We start from the raw sequence: 14,778 nt of genomic DNA on the forward strand, positions 1-14,778 counted from the left end.
TGTCTCTCCTACCATCTGGCCTCTTTACACAATGAAGCTGCAGTCTCTTGGTGGGACTTCTTACACTAGCAACACACAACTAATAGTAACCATGATAAGTGGGAAAATCTTTTCTTCCCTCGCCTTCCAAGTCCTTCATCTGCTTGGCTCAAGGAAGGATGGCCTATTTGTACTGAAGTGACACCGCATCCTTCCACTCCCCTTGCAAGAACTGTGTCCCAAAGTGCTTACACAATGACCCCAACAGATTATTGCAGCCTGTGTCAACTGACGTATTTCATCTCTCTGAATCGATGCAAACATCATGTTGGTAGCATCAACAGAACTGCTCATATGTCCTTGATGTATTTTCAAGCCTTTTTTATTTGAATGTAAAGTGTCTATCAGCCAACATTTCGGCAGTATCTGCCTTCCTTGGGGCTTAAGATACTGCTGAAGCATTGGCTGATAGCCACTTTACTACCAAATAAAAATTGCTTGAAAATATATCAAGGACACAGGAGCTGTTCTCTTGAGGTATGTGACGTGATGTTTATGCCTGTATTTATAGATGTTAAACTGGTTTCTATGAGGGAGCACTATTAAGAACTCAACATCCTGGTAACAGTATGTTTTTAAGGGAATAAATGGGCTGTGCATCTATCTGTCTTGATACTGTGCGAGCATCACAGACTGAGCGCACTGAATTTCTTTTCTCCACTGGGAATGGTTTTAGGGGGTCAAATTGTGTTTGTTCACTTAGTACCTGTTGTGGAAATGCACATCTCCAAATCAGAAGCAGCTTTTGTAATGTATTTGCCCTCTGTTGAGAGGGTTCTGAGAAAATGCTCGTCTTGCTCAACAGAAAGATTTATATTTAGGAGTGAAGATTTTCACAACTGCTATTTTCTACCAAGGGTTTTTATGATTGTTTTGTATGATTTGAAATTACAGAACACTCTTAACTTATGCATGGGTTTTAGGAGGGGAAAAAGAACAAATGGGCAGAATTGCTTTGGGTCATTTTGTTGTGTCTGCAAGGTTCATTCACTGTAGAAAGAGCAGGGCTGAGGTACCCCAGAATTTATGGCTCACTTATAATAGGTGGGAATGAAAGACTGTTTGCTGCAGGCCAGAGCTATCTATCTGTCAGAAGTTTTTTCTCTGTGGACTGTCAAACCTATCTGAGAGCTCTTTCAAGGACATGGCTCAATGAAAAAAGGATTAGAAGTTAATGTTAGAAAAGGCTACAACAAATTTGCAGTTAAGAATCATTTGGTAACGACTGGCAAATAAACTCATGTCTGGTTCACAGCTCTCACCAGCGATTTGAAAATGGAAAAAGGAGTTGTTCTGTGCATAACTTCAGGCAATTTGTATGTTCACATAAATAATACTCTTGTATTAAGAGCAGTGTCTGTCAGTGGGGCACTCAGAGTTGACTATGCTATGTGGCATAGAAAAACCCAACTTTGATTAAACTGACTAATGCAGCAGCAGTAATCAAAACATCAAACCAGAGCTTAGCATAGAATGATTTGTTACTACTCAGTAGTGTTAATCAGTCTACTGGAGTCCTGTGTAACCAAGCCAGGCACTTTTGATATGCACATTACCTCAAACACCTATGTCCCAGTCAGAGGAACACAGAGATGCAGATGTTGAAGTGACATGCCCAAGGTCATTCAGTGCCCAAGCACCAGGACGTTGGTCTTCTCTATCAGTTCTCTTCAGTGGTTGCTAGAGAGTACTTTTCTACCCAACAAAAAGACAAAGCAAGAGCAGAATGACAAATAAAAACAGCAATCAATACAAACCTATTAACTGCTTCTGATTCTCGTTTGCTCTGAACCCATTTCTGACTTGTGTAAGCAGAAAATCCATCTCAAACTGCTAAACTTCAGGTATTTCATTGTGTATCTGAAAGACAAGCAGTATCTTCTTAGGTTAAAAACATTCACTTCCTGTGCTGCTGTGTACTTCTCCACATACCCCACACAGTTTTCCAGCCAGATTATAAATGCTTGATCCTTTGTTAAGAAGTGCTCTTATCCAATGTCCTTGACTGGATATATTCCTTTGTGGTAAAAATGCTTCTTGAATCACATAATACTCAAATTGTTTGCTATAAAGTGTAGCCAAAGTAGTGGAAGACAGCATCACCAGACATTCGCAAACAGCTAAAGCCTAATGAGCCCAGGAACAAGTTACTGCTACATTTCAGATTCTTGTCTCAAGACTTAACAAATGCCATGAAAACCCTTGATAGGTGAGGTGACATATAAAGGCTCATTGCACACATGCTGTGAGCTCTTATTCTGTGGAGGATCATCGTGCTCGGTCACTGCCACAGTGAGTGTGTTGTTCTATATGACTTTACCTGGTTATCCTTTGATGGTCATCTGAGCCTTAGAAATGTTCAGCATGGAAAGACTTTGCTATAACAGTCGTTGTTCATAAGAAGAAACCTAGGTACTATCAAAGTCTGCAAGTTCCCAAATTCTGGAAATTACTCTTTCTGTAGTATGTAACAGTCCACAATGCTTTCTGCCATAAGAATTCATGAATAAATAATGTATCCTCAGTGTTTCATACAATCCAAGACCGGTTTGGGTTGGAAGGGACCTTGAAGCTCATCTGGTCCAATCCCCTGCCATGGGCAGGGACACCTTCCACTAGAGCAGCTTGCTCCAAGCCCCTGTGTCCAACCTGGCCTTGAGCACTGCCATGGATGGGGCAGCCACAGCTTCTCTGGGCACCCTGTGCCAGTGCCTCAGCACCCTCACAGGGAAGAGCTTCTGCCTAAGAGCTTGTCTCAATCTCCATCATATGGCTCTGTCTCTGACACCAACTAGAAATCCAGCCTCACTCCTGCAGTGAATATGATGAGTTGAACTCACCTCTTTTTATTTTGCTCAAAAAAAAAAGGATAATAATTCATTGTTATTCATCGAACAGGTTGTTAACCCTCATGTCTCTGGTAATCAAGCCATGAAGATATGACTCTACCTATGGTATCAGCTGGTAGCTGTTGCCACCAAGGTACTACTGAGTACATGGCAACATTAAGCAGACTCTCGTCTTGAACTAATGAGAATGAAACACTGACTGAAAAGTGCAACTATCGAAGCATTGATTCTGAAATGAGCGATGAACCTCCACCTTCTGCAGGAGCTGAATTGGCCTGGAAAGGGAAAGTATCTACTCTATAAATAGCCACGCTTTTAAGTATGTTTGCAAAGCTCATTTAGAGGAATTAGATAGCTTAGCTTAATTTGCCCTGCACAATAACAGCTACTGAAACTTAGCACCAACAGAAGCAGGATTTAGCATACCGAGTGCTAAAGGAGTGCTAGGACTGCATCCCCAGCACAAATACAGGCTGAGGGAGACTGGAGCAGCCCTGAGGAGAAGGACTTGGCATTGTTGGTCCATGAGAAGCTCCCCATGACCCAACTTCAGTGTGTGCTTGAGCCCAGAACCCCCCCGTGTGCTGGGCTGCACCCCCAGAGCGTGAGCAGCAGCTCAGGGAGGGGATCCTGCCCCTCTGCTGTGCTCTGGGGAGACCCCTCCTGCAGCCCTGATCCAGCTCTGGGGCAGCAGCACAAGAGGGACGTGGAGCTGTTGGAGCGAGTGCAGAGGAGGCCATGGAGATGCTGCGAGGGCTGGAGCAGCTCTGCTCTGGAGCCAGGCTGAGAGAGCTAGGCTGGGGCAGCCTGGAGAAGAGAAGGCTCCTGAAGGGGAGACCTTAGAGCAGCTCCAGTGCCTAAAGGGGCTGCAGGAAAGCTGGAGAGGGGCTTGGGACAAGGGCCTGTAGGGACAGGCCAAGGGGAATGGCTTGAACCTGCCAGAGGGGAGACTGAGATGAGCTCTTAGGCAGAAGCTCTTCCCTGTGAGGGTGCTGAGGCACTGGCACAGGGTGCCCAGAGAAGCTGTGGCTGCCCCATCCCTGGCAGTGTTCAAGGCCAGGTTGGACACAGGGGCTTGGAGCAAGCTGCTCTAGTGGAAGGTGTCCCTGCCCATGGCAGGGATTGGAGCTGGAGGAGCTTTATGGATCCTTCCAACCCAAAGCACTCTGTGACTCTATGTGTGCTGTCTGAAGACTACCAGTGCTTCCTTGAGATTGCTTTTAGAGTTTCTGGGATAATTTATTAGTCTTTATTTCTCTATTGGCTACAGGGCACTGTACATAGGCTTATGAGTACACATATCACCCCAGGGATACCTGCCCTTTCCATGGAGCACAGCCTGGATTCCATACCTAGCAGCACTAGCCACAGGAAGCTGATGCAAAGCTCATTTGATGTGGATGATGCAGTTCAGGACCCTCCAATTTACCTATGGACTGCAAAGTGTATTATATTAATATCATGTCACATTAATATGTGAATATTTATGTTGATATGCTTTTATCTGACTGGCGTGGTTCACATCAGTACCAAGGGAGCTGCAGGATTCGTAGCCAGCATGACTGTCATCTCTAAGACCAGCTTTGATTCATGGTCTCATTTCCTGGTTTTCCTCCCACTGCTCACAACCCTTCATTTTTTACCTTCTCCACAGCCCATTTATTGAAGGAAGAGTTAGAAAACATTTTAAAATATATTCCAGTTTATAATGTCTGAATCCCAAAGCTTTGGGACTATACAGATTCTTTCCCAAACCCTTCTTATCTGGGTCATCTGTTCAGCTGCTGAACTTTACTGACGGAATGACTAAAGAAGAAGCAGCTGATTTGATCAATTCCAGGCTATAACTCTGTGAATAATCCTGAAATTCCCAAGCACTGCAAAAAGAAAGGAAAGCACAAAGACACAGCACGAATAAATAGTTTCTTGGCATTCTCTATACACTGATGTATGAAGCTGAAAAGCAGAAGTGTCATGATGCTAAGCACTGATACAGCAAAAGGAAAGAGTAAGGTTGGGCACAAGGCCCTTGGCCATGGGACACTTGTGACAACAGGGACACCCAGCTCAGGGCACAGTGCCCAGAGATGTCCTGAGCCTTTGCAGTGTCAGGTCAATGAAGTGCCCATGGTCTTCTGCTACTGATGGCAAAAATCATGTTAACTGGGCTATAGTATAGATGTGACAAGGTCACAAGATGTAAAATTAGAGTAGCAAAAATACTCGGAAGAAACAAATGTGTTTGGACATACAGATCACTCCTCAAATCTGGCAAAGCAAAGGGCAGAACCTCACTTCAATTCCTACAAGCCTTTTGAAAACAAAGAACGAAAATAGAGTTTTATGGTGGTTTTAACAAATTAAGAAGCTCCTGGTGATGCAGAGCAAAGAAGAAAGCGTTTTGTCTCCAGGACTTGTCTCTTTAATACACAGAATAGTCTAAGGGAGTGCAAAAATGAATTAGTTAGAAGAAGTTTACAACAGTGTCAGATTGTACTAGATGCCACAAAGAGATCCATGGATTCAGGTGATCACTGAAGACAGGGGGCTGTCTGTCAGAGGTGGTCTTCTGTGCCTGCCTTCCTTGCAGCAGCCATTGTAAATACAGTGGCAGGGACTGCAGCACATAGCTGGGCTCCAGCTGCTTCAGTACAAAAGCAAAAGGATTTAGTATTTAACATCAATGTCAGCTGAAATGTTTTATGACCTTCAATGGGCCTCTGCCCCCTGTGGAGTTATTCATCAGAAAACTTGCCTGGGCTGTAGCATCATCTTGGGCACATTCAAGTGCTTCCTGCAGAGAGCATCAAGGACTCGGGGACTCAGCATTGATAGTCTCTCTGGCCTCGCTCCACTGGTGCCTGAGTCACAAGGGCTGGGAGCTGCATTTGCAGAAGCAGGTTTTTGATCATTATCTATCCTTCCTGCTCCATCTAAAGAAAGAGAGGGATTTGAAGTCATCTCAGTTAATATCCACTTCTCCTTCCACCGCATCATTAAACACCTCCCCTCTTCCCTCATTTCTGGGGGAGACGAAATGTACAATTCCTCCCTGGAAAACTCTTACCTGGTATTTCTGTTTATTATTTGTGCTTCCTCAACACCGGGGACGTCCAGTGGTCAGAGTGGGCAAATGGGAAACAGCAGCATGGTTGTGGTGAGCTTCATAGAAGCATGCAAGAGGATAAACTTGAGCACTGCCAGGGACAGGGCAGCCACAGCTTCTCTGGGCACCCTGTGCCAGCACCTCAGCACCCTCACAGGGAAGAGCTTCTGCCTAAGAGCTCAGCTCAGTCTCCCCTCGGGAAGGTTCAATCCATTCCCCTTGGCCTGTCCCTACAGGCCCTTGTAGAAAGATCCTTCTACTTCCATACTCCTGTTGTCCCGAATCCCATCCCCAGTCACTCCAGCAGACACGAGAGGAATCACCACATATTGGAACATAGAATCATAGAATAGTTAGGGTTGGAAAGGACCTTAAGATCATCAAGTTCCAACCCCCCTGCCATGGGCAGGGACACCTCTCTCTAAACCATATCACCCAAGGCCTCGTCCAACCTGGCCTTGAACACTGCCAGGGATGGAACATTCACAACCTCCCTGGGCAACCCATTCCAGTGCCTCACCACCCTAACAGGAAAGAATTGCTTCCTTATATCCAATCTAAACTTCCCTTGTTTAAGTTTTAACCCATTACCCCTTGTCCTGTCACTACAGTCCCTAATGAAGAGCCCCTCTCCAGCATCTCTATAGGCCCCCTTCAGATACTGGAAGGCTGCTATGAGGTCTCCACGCAGCCTTCTCTTCTCCAGGCTGAACATCACCTCCACTGTCACTAAAAGGAACTTTTCTCTTGCTATAATACATCTTGTCCAGCATGTCCAACATAGTGTGAAGCAGTGTTCTCATAAGCTACATAGGAAGCTTAAAAATGGTGTAGGATGCATGCAAAACTCTTCAGAGTTAGAAGGTCATTACTGGTAGCTTGCTATTCAAAAGAAAAAGCAATACTCAGCAGCCCTGGATCTCCACTTCATTGAAACCCTTTCTAGGGTCATTTCCACAGGGAAATTCATGCCATGTGAGCTAGTCTCAGTCTTGAGGCTGATCTTGGGGATAAAGATAAACCTTTGGTTACGTCCCACGGCTTAACCAAACGAGTAGTAGTGAGGTTGGTTCTTTACATGGTTTCCCCAGGGAGACCATCGTTCTTTGCTAGAAATGTGCCTGTATTGCTTGTATCTCATTACAGTTGCTTGTAACAAGATACAGTCTGCAGGAAACCCCCTGCAGACTGTACATCCTGAACATCCAGGGTGTTCCATTTGCACTGTTTTCTTTTGCAACAGTACATTTCCAGAGAGGCTGCCAGCTAAGTTACTAAAGTGCCATAATGATTAAACATGAGATTAAACAATTCTGGAGAACAGCAACTACTTTGAGGAGGTGATTGTACCTCTGAATCCAGCGTGAGTGACATCAGTAATGGTCCCCAAATGAAGAAGTGTTCCAGAGGTAGATGCAGTGCAGATCAGAGCCCTAGAAATGATTCAGTGGTGAAAATGAAGCTTGACAATGAGTCAGAAAGTTCAGCGTTTCCATCTTGACATAAAGATGACTGAAGGGTTGTTTGACAATAGTGCTTAAGCACTTACACAAAGAGAAAACAGTGGAGCTTTTCAGTCTAATAGAGAGTGGTGTAACAGAGGATGGGTGTTAAAAGAAGAGAAATCACGTTTAAAAGACACCAGCAAAGCACTGGGACATCCCTATAGGGATTATCTGGAGGGACTCTTCATTAGGAACTGTAGTGATAGGACAAGGGGTAATGGGTTAAAACTGAAACAGGGGAAGTTTAGATTGGATATAAGGAGGAAATTCTTTCCTGTTAGGGTGGTGAGGCACTGGAATGGGTTGCCCAGGGAGGTTGTGAATGCTCCATCCCTGGCAGTGTTCAAGGCCAGGTTGAACAGAGCCTTGGGTGACATGGTTTAGAGTGAGGTGTCCCTGCCCATGTCAGGGGGTTTGGAACTTGATGATCTTAAGGTCCTTTCCAACCCCAACTATTCTATGATTCTATGAAACCCAAGGGGAAAGGTAAATCCTTTGTGTCCTGCCTGGGTGCCAGCCACAGGGGCTCCTTCAGACAGGCAGAAGTTATTGGGAAGTGACTGAAAATCCATGGCAGGAGGTCCAAGTAGGTTATCTGATGACTTCCATCAGTGTTAAAAACCCATACCTGTAGCTGCCCAGGACTTCATCATCACCAACTGATCTACATGTTACGGGTACATGGAAGATCAAGACAAAGAACAGGCTCTTGCACTGCTTGGAAAGGTCAGGTATCTGCTCAGATATCATTGGGGGAATCCTATGGAAACAACAGGGTGTGATAAGGGGGACTGTGCTATCCTATTGTTTCCATTAAACACCTCAGGCAGTCCATGCTGAAACTGTGATTCCCAGAAATGCAAATACAAGCTGGCCAAGCCTCAGGTGCCTCAAAGCAACCCGTCACACCAATTCCTGTCAAGTAGTATTCCTTCCACCAGAGGCCAGAGCACTCATCGTGCCGATATGGTATGCCTGGTCTCTTGCTGGGTTTGACTCAATCTGAGAATGCTTACATATTGGCCCTTCTATGAGGCTCTTAACATAGGAAAAGAGGATAATGAAAGATCATGGGAATGAAAGTGGAGGAAAACTTTGATAGTCCCTTTCTTTGGCATGACCTCGAAAAGGGCCGCTTGCCTTTGCTGGGTGTGCTATTTCCTACATCAACAGATGCAGCCACATGCAGAAAGTTAAGCACATGCCTGAATTATTTCCCTAATCAGGTTCTTAAGATACATTAAACCAACTTAAAGTGAATGTTTCTGGACATGGTAGCTCTTGTGGTCATATCCTGGGGAATGCTTGATCGTACCATGTTCCTGCAGATGTTTGTGCTTCTTTGGGAAACGTTTTGTATCTCTCATGTACCACTCACACACCCCAGTGGTGTCCAGTTTGCATGGTGAGGTCTCCATCATTCTTATTCTTCTCATTTGCTCTTTTCCTTTCTGGAACAAAACATGCAGGCAACTGTTTGCATGTGCAACGGAGACAATCACAGCAAATACAGAGCACTGTTATGTGCCAGGATGGACAGGAGTGGTTGAGCCCTCTGTGAAATTGCAGACTGATTAATTATACATGACCCAAGCAGATTATTTACTCAGTGAGAGGCTAACGCAGGTGCTTTTGTTCTTGTTTTGAGTGTTGCTTGCTAATCTGTTTGATTTGGCAGCTTGTAAATAACTGGTTAATAAAATTTGGGGATGCTAAACCTGAGTGGTGAGGAAAGGGCAGCCAATACTCACAGCAAAGGGCAGGGAAAGAGCAAGATCTTTTTTCAGCAATCGAAATAGGGAATAGATAACAGGGCAGGGAGAGGGAAAAAAATGGTGATCCAAAACACAGGTTGTATTTTGAAACGGCTTTAATTTGCATTGAGAAATAGATCCATGTAGCACACTGAGCTTAAATATCCTTTTGTTCACTGCTCACAAAGACATTTGAAAAGTGAAGCACCATTATCCCTGTTTTATGTATAGAAAAAGTGAGGCACAGAGCAGGAGAGTGTATGCTCAGCATCACACTATGCACTCATAGCAGAGCTGAGGTCCTCAGCATTTGCACTGTGGGGAGATGCACCTTGTGGTGCATCCTGAACATCTAGCCTCATGTCCATCGTCATCCTGTCTCTACACCACACTTTTGATTCCAGCTCCATCGTGTCTTAATCTCCCACCCTAAAGGGGACCGCAACTGGAGGTCCATCACAGAGCTCACCTGCCTTGGAGTGAAGGCACAACTGATGTTTAAGCCTGCGTTCTGTAGGCTGAGCATTGCCCTCCTTCCATTACAAATGAGGACCCTGGGGCTGAAATGAAGAGCATGAACAAGGACCTATCTTCTGCCAATTCACTTCTTTCCTAGGAAAAACCAAAAGCAAAGTTTGCATTGAAACACCATCACACAAAGGGGGGATGTCACATTGTCAAGCCCTTAAAAGTTCAGAGTGTTGGCGAGCTCCCAGCTCATTTGCTGTGCATATGCATGATGGTGCAATGTTAATGACATGATTCCGTAGTGGTTCTTCCTGCAGGACACCTACCTTCAGTGCACGGAATAATGGTGTTCCTCTAATGAGCACCTATGTGATGTTTTGTTTTCACATCGTGGTTCCGTGTGTGGCCCCATGCTTCATTTTCCGCACACTATTCAAACCCAGCTTTAAAGGCAGTGATTAGTGCTCACAAGGACTTCTCCATGGCAACAATCAATCTGGCATTCCCTAATTTTCAAGTGCTTTACTTTGCAGCATTAACAGTGTTTTCTGTTTAAAAAGATGTGCAGTGTCCTACGCTTTTAAAGCAGGGGTTTAGTCCTGGCTGGAAAGCTTAAATTTGTCTTATCTCCCTTGATTTCAGAGGTTGCTGAGGAAGTAGGAGCAGGAGACTCTCTACTCCATATGATGTGGTTCCTGTGATGATAGGAACGTTTTTTGTCCAATATTTCTATTTAGGGTTAGTAAATAAATGATTACATACAACAGAGAGGCAGGAGCTGACGCATATTGGAGTGTTTGACACTGCAGAAGAAGGAAGCAGGAGGTACATTCAGACCTGAGTGGGAACAGTAAGAAGCAATTGTCTTTTCAATCATGAAGCCCGTGCCCAGCAGCGTCCTCAGTCAGTCCAGTATGTAAATCTAGTTTCTGTTTTCATTACTTAGAGGTACCCATCAACAGATGGCGTTGAGAAACACTCATCATTTTGGCTAATAGAGTTACTGTTGCCAACTGCCCTGACCTCCAAGCAGTGATTAGATATATTATTATCAATAAATAATACCTAATAATGATACAAACAGTCCAAACCTTCAAGTGCTTAGTCCTAAGCAACTCCCACACTCTTTGTGCTTGTATCTCTAGATGACTAAATGTTTCAATGCACCGAGCCAAATCCTTCTTTCTGATCTGTGTTACCAGTCATTATTTCCTTGAATACAGCTCCTGTGGCATCCTCCAGATGAGCTCCCACCAATGGGAATTCCATATGGCCATTAGAAACAGAACTTGCTCATGCAGGACTCAGCCATAGAAGCTTTAATCACAACTTCCATTAAATTCCCAGAGCAGAAGAGCCAAAAACTCTTGCTGACTTTATGTGTACTTATCCAGATGGTCCCTTCCAGTTCCACAGAATTCATTAGGAAGGAAAAGTGAATTCCCATCTTCTGTAGGTGTTGGAATAACCTTCTGGCCAAGGCTGGAAGGCAGGCCAGTGATTGCTACCTGAATGTGTGCACTGTAAGGCTCACAGCAGACAAGTTCCCTGTACTACTGACTGTTTGGAAGCAGTACCCAGTACATGGAGAAAGCAGCAGAAGGTGGGAGAGGATCCAACTTAAGGCCAGTCTAAAAAGGAAGGAGGATAATCCTGAAAGTCACAGTTCTGTAGCAGCAATGCCTACACCCGGTGAAGAACACCGGGAGAAACCAAATGCAATCAGTGTTATCCTGGAGGATCAGCCACATGAAGGGGAGCTGTATGAGGCTGGAATGACAGCTGAGGTACAAGAGCATCATTAAGCAAATCGTATTCCAGGGCAAAGTATTCTGTGATTCCAAGTGGAGAGACAGAGCTACAGAAAGTTGTAAATGACTTGTGAGGCTGCAGAGCTTGGAACAGACAGGGAGCATCCCCACACAGTGCACCAGGGAATATTGTCCCTCTCTCAATGGAAGCAGCATAGTGTGAACTGTATCATGTTTAGCACATGCAACATCTTTAGGCAAATGCTTAAATAAATAGCTGCTTGCTGTGAAATTCCTGGATTCCTCTTAGTGCCCAGGTGGGATGTAGCACCATTCCCTATAGTAGTGCTTCTACTTCTATCCAGGCTTTGATCATACAGACCAATTCCATCAGCAGTTTTGCCAGGGAAAGGACTGATGATTTAAAAACTTGGCCCAAAACTTGCGAGCAGAAGTGGCAGTGAACATTAGTCACTGTAGCAAACTAATTGGTTTTCCATATGGCATTTTCAATGGAGTGTGGAAGATTCACAAGTGAAATAATAATTACAAATGAGGAATACTTTGGGAAGAAGGGAAGTGTTTTTCTCCCTGTGCATCACTTAAAGGGATTTCTAATTAAGTCAATACTTGATTATGCTGGAGATGACGTTGGCCGCTACATTGTGATTTGTTGGGGTTTGATCTCAGGGAACAGTCGTTCCCAAGGGCAAGCCTGGGGTGCTGCTGAGATGTGAGAGAAGGGAGAAAGGTGTTTAATTCCCTTTGCAAAATCAGGTGGAGAACATTTTCCTAATAGTACTGTTGCCTGTAATGGAAGTTTTTGCTCAGCAAGATGAGGGCCTGATATTACTGATTAAGCCAAGTCAAAGACAGATGCTTTAAGATATCCTTGGATCTGTACCCTGATAAAGGCAAAGCCAACTCAGAGCTGGAAATTATGCTCTAAGGCAAAATGAAAGTGGCTTCATGAGACCTCAGCCCTAATAGAAACCCAGAGCACCTTATTCTCCTTCCAAACTACTGATATGAAGGGAAAAACAAGACGAAACATATAGTGTAAATGGAGTCAAGAATTTGTTAGTGCAATTGGTGTTTTGAAAGCCTAATATTCCAAAATACCTAACTAATGTTTTTAAAGTATTATCAGTAATGCAATACAGTATCTATCTGTATGTATTTGTCTATCTATCTATCTACCTATGATATATAAAATTTAATAAAAAAAAAAAGCCTTCCTAGACTCTACCTGTTTCCTCTGGTGTGATGCTCATCCTGCCATCCCTCTGCATCTCAGGGGGTGACAGGATCAGTCTCCTGCAGCCACAACCAAGGGGTCCTGCTTGGGAGGAGTGTGATGTCCATGGTGGGGTATCTTCCTCCCCTTCTCCCTGGTCCCCAGCACCAGTGACAGTGTTGCCCAGAGCCCAGCCCGGGCACACAAATGGTTGGTGTTTGCTGGGCAAAGCCTGCCTGGGGTGGCACCCCTTGGCCATGCCAAGTGTCCCCAGCCCTGAGCTCACGGGGACACTTGTGACCACAGGCACACCCAGCTCAAGGGATGCTGAGCCCAAAAACCTTCCTAAGTCCTTGTGGTGCTGCGTGAGGACAATACCTGTGGCCTTCTCCTAGTGATGGCCAAAATCCCAGTTACCAGGTCACAGTTCAGCCCAGACTCTAAAGCACTGGGAGCTTTGGATCTGGAGACTCAGGTTTAAAATACAAAATGTAAAGTTTGAGGAAGATCTAAAGTCTGTTTCAGGTCTTGGTTCACCTTTTCATCTTGACTTGCAAGGATGTCTTTCCTGCGGTGAGATACATAGAGATCTTTTGCATGTAAATAGGAAGAACTATCACAGAACCATAGACTCATAGAATCCCAGCCTGGTTTGGGTTCGAAGGGACCTTAAAGCTCCTCCAGTTCCGACCCCTGCCATGGGCAGGGACACCTTCCACTAGAGCAGCTTGCTCCAAGCCCCTGTGTCCAACCTGGCCTTTGTTCATACTCCTTTGTAACCAGTGTATTCAACAAGTTGTCACTCAACCATTCTTTTCCTGTCTCACAGAGCAATCTGAGGACAGTCCTTTCTGAATTTCACCACCAGTCACAGGGAACATGAAGAAGTGGATGGTGCTGCACCCACAGACTTGTAGAGAGCTTTAGATCGTATGACTGCATTTTGGTTGGTAGTGCAGGTGCTGGTTGTACTTTCATTTCTTTTATGCAAGCTGGATCCTGTCTATTCAGGTCTTTATAAAAATTTGGATTGCAGTTCTTATCTTTTAATGGTTGTTGAGCACTGCATGGCCCAGCCCTGTGCTCTATGCCTATGTCAGAGCCCTGTCCTGAGCGCAGAACAGCCTGATGGGAGCAGAATGGGGCTGAGTTAATTAAATTACTCTCATTGGAAGACAGCTAAGGCCTGAAGCATCACATCCCATGGGGAAATGTCCACTTCTATCACATTTGCTGTGCAGGGAACTCAAAATACTTTGAAGGCAAGATTCTTCTAAAGAGCCTGCAGAGAATATAGCTCTCATTTCTCCCACTCAGCTCTTTTTGGTAGGTGCCTGAACCAGACACATGGGTTTTGTCAAGATTATCCCAGAATAGGCCACAGGCCACATTCTGCTACAGTTGAATATGGAGGGATATTTTCTTCTTGCAGATGCATCCATCTGGGGCCTATAGGGATGCTGGGGAGGGGCTCTTCATTAGGGACTGTAGTCATAGGACAAGGGGTAACGGATTCAAACTTAAACAGGGGAAGTTTAGATTGGATATAAGGAGGAAATTCTTTCCTGTTAGGGTGGTGAGGCGCTGGAATGGGCTGCCTAGGGAGGTTGTGAATGCTCCATCCCTGGCAGCTTTCAAGGCCAGGCTGGACAGAGCCTTGTGTGAGATGATTTAGTGCGAGGTGTCCCTGCCCATGGCAGAGGGGTTGGAACTTGATGATCTGAAGGTCCTTTCCAACCCTAACTATTCTATAATTCTATGATCCATTCAGTAGGAGGTATCACTGGAAGAGATAGTCCTTCCCCCCAAGATTTCCTGATGTTATTTGACTATTTGATCTTTTGCCTGGATAGGATCAATTTAAATCAGATAGTTAGGCCAGGTTGGACAGGGCTTTTTGAGCAACCTGGCCTAGTGGAAGGTGGCAGGTTGGAACTAGATGGTCTTTAAGGTCTCTTCCACCCCAAACCATTCTATGATTCTATTATGGCCCATAGCTGCCATCCCAGAAGTTCACCTCACAATTAGTAATTCACTTCTGAATTGCTGAGAGCCACCAAAACTGTAAG

This window comes from Neopsephotus bourkii, unplaced genomic scaffold (assembly GCF_033783945.1).
Source record: "Neopsephotus bourkii isolate Nb327-2 ecotype Australia unplaced genomic scaffold, CSIRO-AGI_Nbou_v1 NB_281, whole genome shotgun sequence".
Classification (NCBI taxonomy): domain Eukaryota; kingdom Metazoa; phylum Chordata; class Aves; order Psittaciformes; family Psittacidae; genus Neopsephotus; species Neopsephotus bourkii.